Source organism: Zerene cesonia, chromosome Z (assembly GCF_012273895.1).
Source record: "Zerene cesonia ecotype Mississippi chromosome Z, Zerene_cesonia_1.1, whole genome shotgun sequence".
NCBI lineage: Eukaryota > Metazoa > Arthropoda > Insecta > Lepidoptera > Pieridae > Zerene > Zerene cesonia.
Window position 1 is genome coordinate 5,288,945 of NC_052122.1, and position 9,757 is coordinate 5,298,701.

Consider the following 9,757-nt stretch of genomic DNA (forward strand, 5'->3'; position numbering starts at 1 on the left):
GATGTTCGTTTTATTTTCCTACACATCTTGCCTTTCCTTTCGTATCCACAGGTAATTGTGCCTAGAACTCTATTCTATTTTAACAAATAAGGTTATGTCAATATTATAAGTTTTTTTTTTTACAAAGAACCAAACCGCCTTCTTATTATCACAATACAATAAAATTTAAATGCGACATTGGCGCCAGCTTTCAAATAAAAACAGAATCATAAAAATAATAATAATATTATAATCTTTATTTCACCTTGGTATTTGTACAATTTGATTGAGAGGCTCTGGCCCTCTTGCTAGGTATAACCTGTGTGAAGAGAGCTAGTCCCTTCCCTGCTCATTATACACTTGTAGGTAAAAAAATTTTAACCGTTAAAAGATAGAAAACAAAAATGGTTGCCTGTAAAGTCGGTTCTACGGGCGAAGATTTTACGTGACAACGTCTTTTTCTCGGTAGAATATTTATTGATATGAATATTATTAAATTGCACAATAGGACCAAGGAATTGAATGAAAATAAGAATTGCACAAATTTTAACCATAGAGAATATATTTTGTTTACTAAAAAGACAGAGACAGAGACACAAACAAGCACACGCCGATTCAATGCGCCTAATTCTCTAGTGCTGCGCGCGCGGCGGACCGATCATAGTTCGGTGACTCATCGTAACGTTACCGGGCGTTACACTTTTTCATGAGTGCCTCCGAGCCGCAACCTAATTTAAGACGTTGTCACGTCAAAAAAAGTAAAACTTAAACTAAAAATTGTTATATAAAAGCAAAAAGGGGGGAAGCCAACCCTATGAATGTTGAGTGTGTCTCTGAGTGTGCGTGTATGTGTAAATCGGTTCACTGAGTAAATAATTATAGAGTACCAAACAAAATAACCGAATTGATAACCTCCTCTTACTCATGAAGTCGGTTAAAAAGAAGATTTTGATTAGTACTTAGTTGGTCCCAAATAAGATTAAAGTACCTGGATGACCGAGCTTTGCTCGGTTTAACTTCGTGAAGTTAGATTGTTTATAAGCGTTTTTTCCAAGATCGTTTAGGCATTTTTAAGTGAACACGTGCATTAAGAAGACACAAAACAATATAAACAATTTGTCTAACCTCAAAGCAAACACTCATTGACTTCGTTACTTAACATCGCCATCTGCTGGAACTTTAATTATTCGCCAACAAATAGTATTAGTATTATTATTCGCCAATAGATGTCAGGAAGAAAAAATAGTATTAGTATTATTATTCGCCAATAGATGTCAGGAAGAGTCGCTAAGTTTAAGTCGATAAAACACGAATATGACATTTTCTAAAAAAAAATCCTAGCTAGATCGATTTATCGCCCCCGAAAACCCCTATATACTACATTTCATGAAAATCGTTGGAGCCGATTCCGAGATTCCAATTATATATATATACAAGAATTGCTCGTTTAAAGGTATAAGATATATACAAGAATTGCTCGTTTAAAGATATAAGATATAGTCGATTGACTCTTTAAATTCGTTTTTTTTTAATTAACCCGAAACAGAGAAATAGTCTAAACCAGATATTATTTTATCAGATATATCGCATCAAATGAATGTTGCATAGATAGGCAGTTAACTAAAAGGCTTAATTTCAAATTGGTCGCGCCAAAACATACTTACTTTCGATTTTAAGCGGACTGTAAAACTTAATCTACGTGATGTAGCGAAAAAGGGAAAGAGTATGAGTTAGTAGCATCTAAGCAAGCACGCGGCACAGCACCACGCGGTCAAGGATCCTCAAGCTCGGGACAGGCAGACCAGGTCTAGTCCGTCACTCCACACACACACACACGCGGAGGTTCAGCGCGACCAAATGGAATGGGGGTTATACTAGTACATTACCTGAGATATCTAGAGAATCTCGTGAAGGCATCTTTATGAAAGATTTGATTATATACTCTTCGATTGATGCGATGACAAGAAAACCTCTTAAAGGCTCTCGGGCAGTATGCGAATTATATATAAAATGTCTAGAGGCCTCGTGAAGGCACACCGGCGGTTATTGAATTCCGATCGTCACGTAAGATCGATGCAGACTGTTTGACGTATATGTGTCACTACGTCCAATAGGGACGTTGTGGTTGCTTTAAAAGCGCGCGGTTATTGGTTGTGCTCGCATGTAAGGAGGGAAGTTGGATAACACCACGAAATAATAAATATTTAAATTGAATTCACTTTTTTAATAATGTTGGCGTTACCACAACCTACCAAATATAGATCTGGAAAAAATATTTACAAAATGGAAGTTTGAGGATAGACTTCAGCAATTAATTCTCGTTGGAGTGTTATACTCTCTATTTTGGAGATAGTTAGTATTTTAGATGGGCAAGCCTTTGAATATGAGGATCTTCACTCATCACGAAGTTATTTTCTCAAAGAAACAATTAACACAATGCTTTGGTCGGTTCCACATAAAATTATCAACAATGGGTCTCATTTAAAATCTTTTTAACCAAACAATTTGGTTTCCCTACATTTAATAAATAATATGATAGAGGCAATTAGTCTAGATTTATGTCAATAAAAGATAAAAGTTTTGATATTGACACTTCCAATTGACACGTTCATGAACATCAGGTACATGAACGTCAACAGCCGTTTAAATCGGCAATTAAACTGAAAATTAAAAACGCTACATATAATATGTAACGAAATTATTATTAACTTTAAAGTTTTTAATCATCATCAGAAGCCCATATATGTTCCCACTGCTGGGACACAGGCCTCCTATGAGGGTTCAGGCCAAAATCCACCACGCTGGCCAAGTGCGGGTTGGCAGATGTCACATGTTGTCGAACTTTTAATTCTTGGACATGCCGGTTTCCTCACGATGTTTTCCTTCACCGTTTAAGCAGTGGTGATGTTAACCACATGCGCAGATAAATTGAAAAATCAATTTATTTCCTGCACGCTCGCCCGGTCTCGAACCCCGACTTATCGATTTTGAAGTCCGAAGTTCTTACCACTGAGCCACCACTGCTTTAAAGTTTTTAATAAATGTTTTCAATTCTGATCATGTTGGCTATTTATTTCTGTTGACGTCCCTGGAGCACGATGAAATATACCTGTACACAGTGTATCTCTTTTTTTTTATATTTTTATTGGCTTGGTTACGAGATCTTTAAGCCAAGCCTTATTTTTGATAACAAATTTCTTTATTTTTATGTATTTTCACGTCTTTGCTGTAATTACTTATTTTTTTCCTAGATCTTTCCAATAGTATTTTTAATGTATTTGTATAACGCACTATAACACTTTGTTTTTGAACAGATCACACAACTGGCGGCGGGAGGTATCGCTTTCTTCTATTATTTCACTTGCCAATACAAGTCTATGAAATATAAACATATGGTTTTGACAGCTGAATATAATATGGTTCATATCACCGACTTTTTCATTACAGAAGGTGCATATATTGTTATTAATTATATTCAGTCTTGCAAGGTGTGCGGGTGCTTTGTTGTGGCCAAATCGTAATCTGTTGATTGTGGTGATAAACTTACGGCTAGCTATATCCTAGCTAGCTAGGCTAGCTATTTAATTTTGTATGTGGTAGTCGAGCACGCTTCGGCACGAATTGGGCCAGCTCGCACCGGGGAAGTACCACACCCCCACAGAAGACCGGCGTGAAATAGCATTCTGCTGCGTTTCGTTCGGCGAGTGGGGGAGCTGAAGGCCCATATGCTTTTCCTTACCCTTCCCAGTCCTTTCCTTTATTCCTATCGCCAATCCTTTCTTAATCCCTTCCCAAAAAGTCGGCAATCCAATTGTAGAGGCGGAAGGTCTGCAATAGACCTTATGCCTCTCCAAATGTTCATGGCGGCGGCGGCGGTGGTAGCGCTTACCATCAGGCGTCCCACCAGCTCCATTGCTGACTGTAACATAAAAAAAAATGTATCCAGCTCATCATACCAAGGTCTTCTTTGTAAATTCTCTTGAATATTTCCATACCATTTTCCTTTAAATTTCTGATCTTTCCAGAATTCTAACCGCATACTATTTACGGAGACATTTACATCGTGATAATAATCGGTCATAGGGACATGCACCACATTTCTGACATCATAAGCATTGATCCCTTCATATGCAGTTTTATTTCCAGAAATACCTTTGTGTGAGGGAACCCACACAAAGGCAATTTTAGTTCCTTTATTATCTAAACGCAATATGAAATCTTTTAAAAAGTAGATAATATAATTAGTTTTAAAATTTAGATTTACAAGTTTCAGACTATTTATAAGACTTAAAGAATCTGTTAAGATTAGAAAATATTTACAATTATTTACACAACTAATCCATTTTAAAGCTTCAAAAACTGCATATGCCTCTGCTGTAAAAATAGAACACTGTTGGTGTAGAAAAAAGCTTTGAGCAATACTCCTTTGGGGATCATAGACTGCACTTCTAACATAATCAGTACTTTTACTACTATCAGTATAGACCGTATAATAGTCTTTGTTCTCTTCTAAGAATGCTAGAAAGTCAGAATTGTTATCAATTGGTTTAGATAAAATTACAGTAGGATGTATAATACTTTTATATGAATGAGTGTAACAAGGCCAGTGAGATTGTTTTTTGATATTTGAATAATGAGATTGTATTTCTAAGAAAATCTTGCACAGAGTTGGAGATATAACTTTCAGAAGATCATTAGGTGAAGTTAGTGTACCATCTGCTGTAATGGGGTGAGGTATGAGTCTGTTTATAACTTGGAAATTATTTGATGATAACCGTTATACAATATCTTTCTGCAAGCTTGATTCGTCTCAATATCGAAGGCATAATATTTGTTTCAACCTCCATGGCCCTTATTGGAGTCAAACACATTGCCCCTGATATGATCCTCTTAGCCTTGTTCTTGTTCTGTATTACATCTAGTTTATGGCTATGGGTGCTATTAGAATAAGCCATAGAACTGTAGTCAAAATGACTCCTTACTATAGATTTATATAAAACTGAGAGTATTTTGGGATCAGCACCCCATGTAATACTTGCTAAACATTGCAAAATGTTAATACCCTTTAGTACATTTCTAGATATATACTTAATATGTTCTTCAAATGAAACACCATTAAAAACAACATCAATTAATGGCAAGTCCTTACCAAACATCATGACACTGCTTTAGGTAGCATTTATTTTTAAATTTAATCTGTTTTCATAGTAGTCACTCAACTGCCTTAAACCAATGTTAACATTTCTAATGGCTGTGGTTAAATTCATATCTGAACTGTACAATACTAAATCATCTGCAAACTGAAGTACATTTGCATTTTTAATATTTACATATTTACATATCTCACAAGTATACAAATTATATAATAAGGGTGATAATGTTGCACCCTGCATTGTACCCTTTGACGCAAGTCTGGGTCCATATAAGATATTGTTATGCCTGACATATAATATTCTATTATTAAGAAAATTATAGATCCATTGACACAATTGTCCGGGTACACCAGCATTACCTAAAACCTTGACTAGTATGCCAGGATCTACACTATCAAATGCGCCTTTCACATCTAGAAATACGCAAACTGTTTGTAATTTCTTGTCTTTGCATCTTTCAGATCACATAAAAGTGAATGAAGCTGTCAGCACAACTTCTTCCTCTACGGAATCCATATTGAACATGAGGGATGATACTATTAGATTCTGCATACCAGTCCAGGCGACATTTAACCATGTTTACAGATATCTTTCCAAGACATGATGATAGTGAAATTGGGCGATAGCAACTTATTAAGGATAAGTATAGGTAAGACACATTGAGTTTTCCATGAACTTGGTATTAACTTTTTGTGCCATAGATTATATTAATAACATTTAAAAATAAATTTTGTATGGATTCAGGTAGATGCTTAATCAATAAATATGGAAAATCATCTAAACCAGGACTAGTATTTCTCCTAGACTGTAAACTCATTAAGAATTCGGACCATGAAAAAGGATCTAGTTAAAACTGTGATTGGGGATTTTCATTATTAATATGAAAATAGTTGTCAAATTCATCTCTATATGACTTATTACTAGTGCTGATATTCTTAAACCTTTTAATCAGATTCCAGATTTTACTAATTGGGGTATTTCTATTAAAACTGTTACTAAACTATTCCAACTAATTCCTTTTGCTCCTTAATAGTCCCTTTTTTGAAGCATCCAATTTTTTATAATTAATATAATTATGAATGGTTGGATCATTTCTGTAGTTTCAATGCTTCATAAGATTTAATAACAGCTTGTTCGCATAAACTGTTCCACCATGGAGCTGGTGTCTTACTCCGGAAGTTAGACCTAATGAATCTTGGAATTACAATTTGTTTGAATTTATCAAGTCAATTATAAAACTCCTCATAGGATTTCATTGGGTTCTCTGCATTGACTATCATATCTTGGAAGACGGAATAGGAAGTTTCTGTATAGTTAGTCCAATCTGTTTTATCATATAAAAATTTGTCAACATGCTCATTGATTGTGTATCTTTCAATGCACATAGTATTTTATATTGTGATGGTTGGATAATGCTAACTACCCTTTCAATCATCATACAAAGACCATTCACAAAGTAGGGCCAGTTGGGGGCTAACAAAACTAACATCTATTGCTGAGGGATTGTGTTTAGGATAATTGACAGTAGTGAAGCTGCCATTATTTAAAATGCATAAATCAAAGTCATCCATTATATTGTACAAGTTTTGGCCACGGGCTTTAGTAGATAGATATCCAAAAGCAATATGGTGTGCATTGAAATCACCACTAACAAAAATGGGTTTTGACAAATCTCTCATGATATTGCGCAATCTATTCATTCTTATGGGTCCCCTCGAGGGAGGGCAGTATACACAAAGAAAACATAGAGTAGTATTTTCTGTATATATACTTATGGCTATAGTTTGTATATCTTCATAAAAAGAGGTATTTAAAACATAGTGTTTCAGATGGTTCTTCACTAATATTCCCACACCATTGCGAGGGTTTTTAGAATTTCTATTGTAAAAATGATAACCAGAAATGTAAAAATATTGATGATGTTTTAACTATGTTTCATTTAATAAACAGATATCAATACCTTTTTCATTCAAAAATTGTATAAGGAGAGGTTTTTTATGATTGAAACCTTGGACATTGAATTTCGGAATACATAAAGAGGGAATTCTTTGAGTTTCTATATTCATTATGTTGACAAAATTTTAATAAGAACCTCTTTAATTAATGAAGAAGTTATTGGTTCATCATCATTTTTATTGCCAATTTGGATCAGTGTATGTACCAGGGCCATAAGTACATCACTGTTTCCAATTATTTGTGATTTTATATCCAGATCCTTTACAGTATTTGATACAGGCTTAATATTTACAGATTTATTAACAGGTTTGGGCAAAATATTTACATTATTTACATTTTTATTTACAGGGATGCCAAGTGACCGCAGAGGAGGGAAGTCAGTACTTTCTTTTGTCATAGTAACACTAGCATATGTTATTTTATTCTTCTTTTCTAAAATTTTACTCATTTTAATGGGACATACTTTGGAAATAGCTAAATGGGGTCCACTGCAATTCATGCAGCAAATCTCATCTGGTCTATTACATTCTTTATATGAGTGATCGCCTGAACAGATTGAACAATGCTGTTTGCCGTTACATATCCTTGCAGAATGGTTAAATTTAAAACATTTGTAACATTGTTGAAGAGGGGGAACATAGTCAAAAACTCTGTATGAAAATAAATCATATTGTACATTCTCAGGTAATGAATTTGTCAGAAATGTGATACTAACAGTCTCTGTTCCTATTAATTCATGACCTTCTTTTATCAGAAATCTACCAACTGCAATAATTTCATATTTGGAAGTTAGTTTTGTAAATAATTCTTTATTTGACGAATTAGATGGTACAAATCTAATTATACCAGTTTTTTTAATTTGGGCTGCTGGAATATATGCTTTTATATCATATCTATCCAGAAAGTTGTTATTGTTAAGAAAATTATTGACCGTGTTGTGCTGTTTGAAGACCACAAGTAAATTTTGTTGGCGCTAATACGCCTCAGGGTCACCACACCTTTAAAATTAGAAAATATATGATTCAAATAAATGGGACTTTTATTTCCTATTTCTTCCTGTAAGTTTTTGCTTTCGACGAAAACCTTATATTCTGTGTTCATGTTATTCTGCGGATAAAGCCTTTTATAATTAGGCTTACGAAAAGGTGGAAAAGGGGAGTCACTCTCACCACCTCCGCCGCCAGTTCCAGAAACATCTCGAAGATCTTCAGGTTGTCGTGGTCTCTTCTTAGATATGGGCGGATTATCGCCGCCCCCCTCGTTTCCATCCATATTTATTATCAATACGCTTTATTTATTTATAATTTGCCTATTTATACTCTTTTTTTGGTAAATATATATATTTTTTTATTTAATTACTTCTTCTTTATTAAATGGCAACTCCCGATTCATTTATTTTATTAAAATTTAAATCAAAATTGTTAAACTTGACACTGGCAAATAATTGAAACTTATTGCCATAAAGGAAGAAAAAAAAAAAAATTGTGAACCGCGCTTTTTCAAATTCCCGCCAGACATATACAGTATAACAAATAATTAAAAAGTTAGTAGAATTATCACATAGATAATATTAGACAACTGGAGTTACCATCTCGAAAAATGAATATAAACTTAGTAATGTGTATCTTAGGGGTATTACTACTAAGTTCAATAGGAGGTAGGCTTCCTATTGATATTATAATACGAAAACTTGTAAGTATGGATGTTTGTTTTGTTTATGATGTTTTACGGGAAAACAGCCTATTGTATTTATAAAAAAAATTGATACAGAGATAAATTTTAGGTATATATCATTTTGTTCCTCAGCTCCCTCCTTGAAATGAGTAATTATACTGTGTAATAGAAAAATACTGTATATAAATTCACAAATAGTAATTGGCTCCACCCATGAAACATTTTGTCACTTTGAAAAATTAAAAAAAAAAACACTAGCAGTCGTGGGACTGCCGATAGAAGTGAAAACGGAACTATTAAGTTGAGAGTAATTAACTAATGCAAAAATTATATGAAATTTTTTTATGTTTTATTTATCAGTTACATATGATGGGTTAAACAAATCATGAACAAAATATAAATACAAAGTGGTTGAAAAAATAATTAATATACATTATCTTAATTATACATAGTATTTATATTTACACGAATTTCAATAAATTCAAGTTGCTACTGCGCGTGCGCTAGTCTGGCTCTGCATAGCTATAGATATACTATTATCATTAGCATGTCGGTGACGCGAACCGAGGATTTTACCCTCTACCAAAACGCTCAACGCGCATAAAGAAGTTTTCACTTCAAAAATTACTAACCTTATCCATGAAGAGAAAACGAATTAACAAAGAAAACATAAGTAAATTTACTTAGCCGTAACTTAAGTTACAAGTGATACTGTCATTACCAAAGTTCGAACGATTAAATTTAATTATTTAATAATAAGTACATTTTATAAATCAAGCAATAAATTCGTAAAGTCATCGTTTTCTTCGATGCTCGAGTTAAGTATAAAATATAGAAAAAAATCAATTGTGCATTAACTGTGAATCTACCACCTAAGGTATAATTTACTACACGTATCTTTTCTCACATATTAAACGAGTTTCTAAATATTATGTTTTTATTCAATAATAGCAACACTGATACAACTTCAATACATAATACATTTCCGAGTTCTG

The 9,757-nt window shown here is 33.7% G+C and overlaps 1 long non-coding RNA gene across 3 annotated transcripts; it reads left to right on the forward strand.

Annotated features, from left to right (window-relative positions):
* Nucleotides 1-3,278: 3,278 nt before the first annotated feature.
* Nucleotides 3,279-7,571, forward strand: LOC119835550. Of its 3 annotated transcripts, XR_005288061.1 has the most exons (4): nt 3,288-3,429; nt 4,646-4,713; nt 5,594-5,781; nt 7,437-7,571. It is a non-coding gene; the product is annotated as an uncharacterized LOC119835550 (long non-coding RNA). The 3 variants fall into 3 exon arrangements; XR_005288059.1 differs by lacking the exon at nt 4,646-4,713 and having other exon boundaries at nt 3,279-3,429; XR_005288060.1 differs by lacking the exon at nt 3,288-3,429 and having other exon boundaries at nt 3,716-4,713.
* The last annotated feature ends 2,186 nt before the right edge of the window (nt 7,572-9,757 follow it).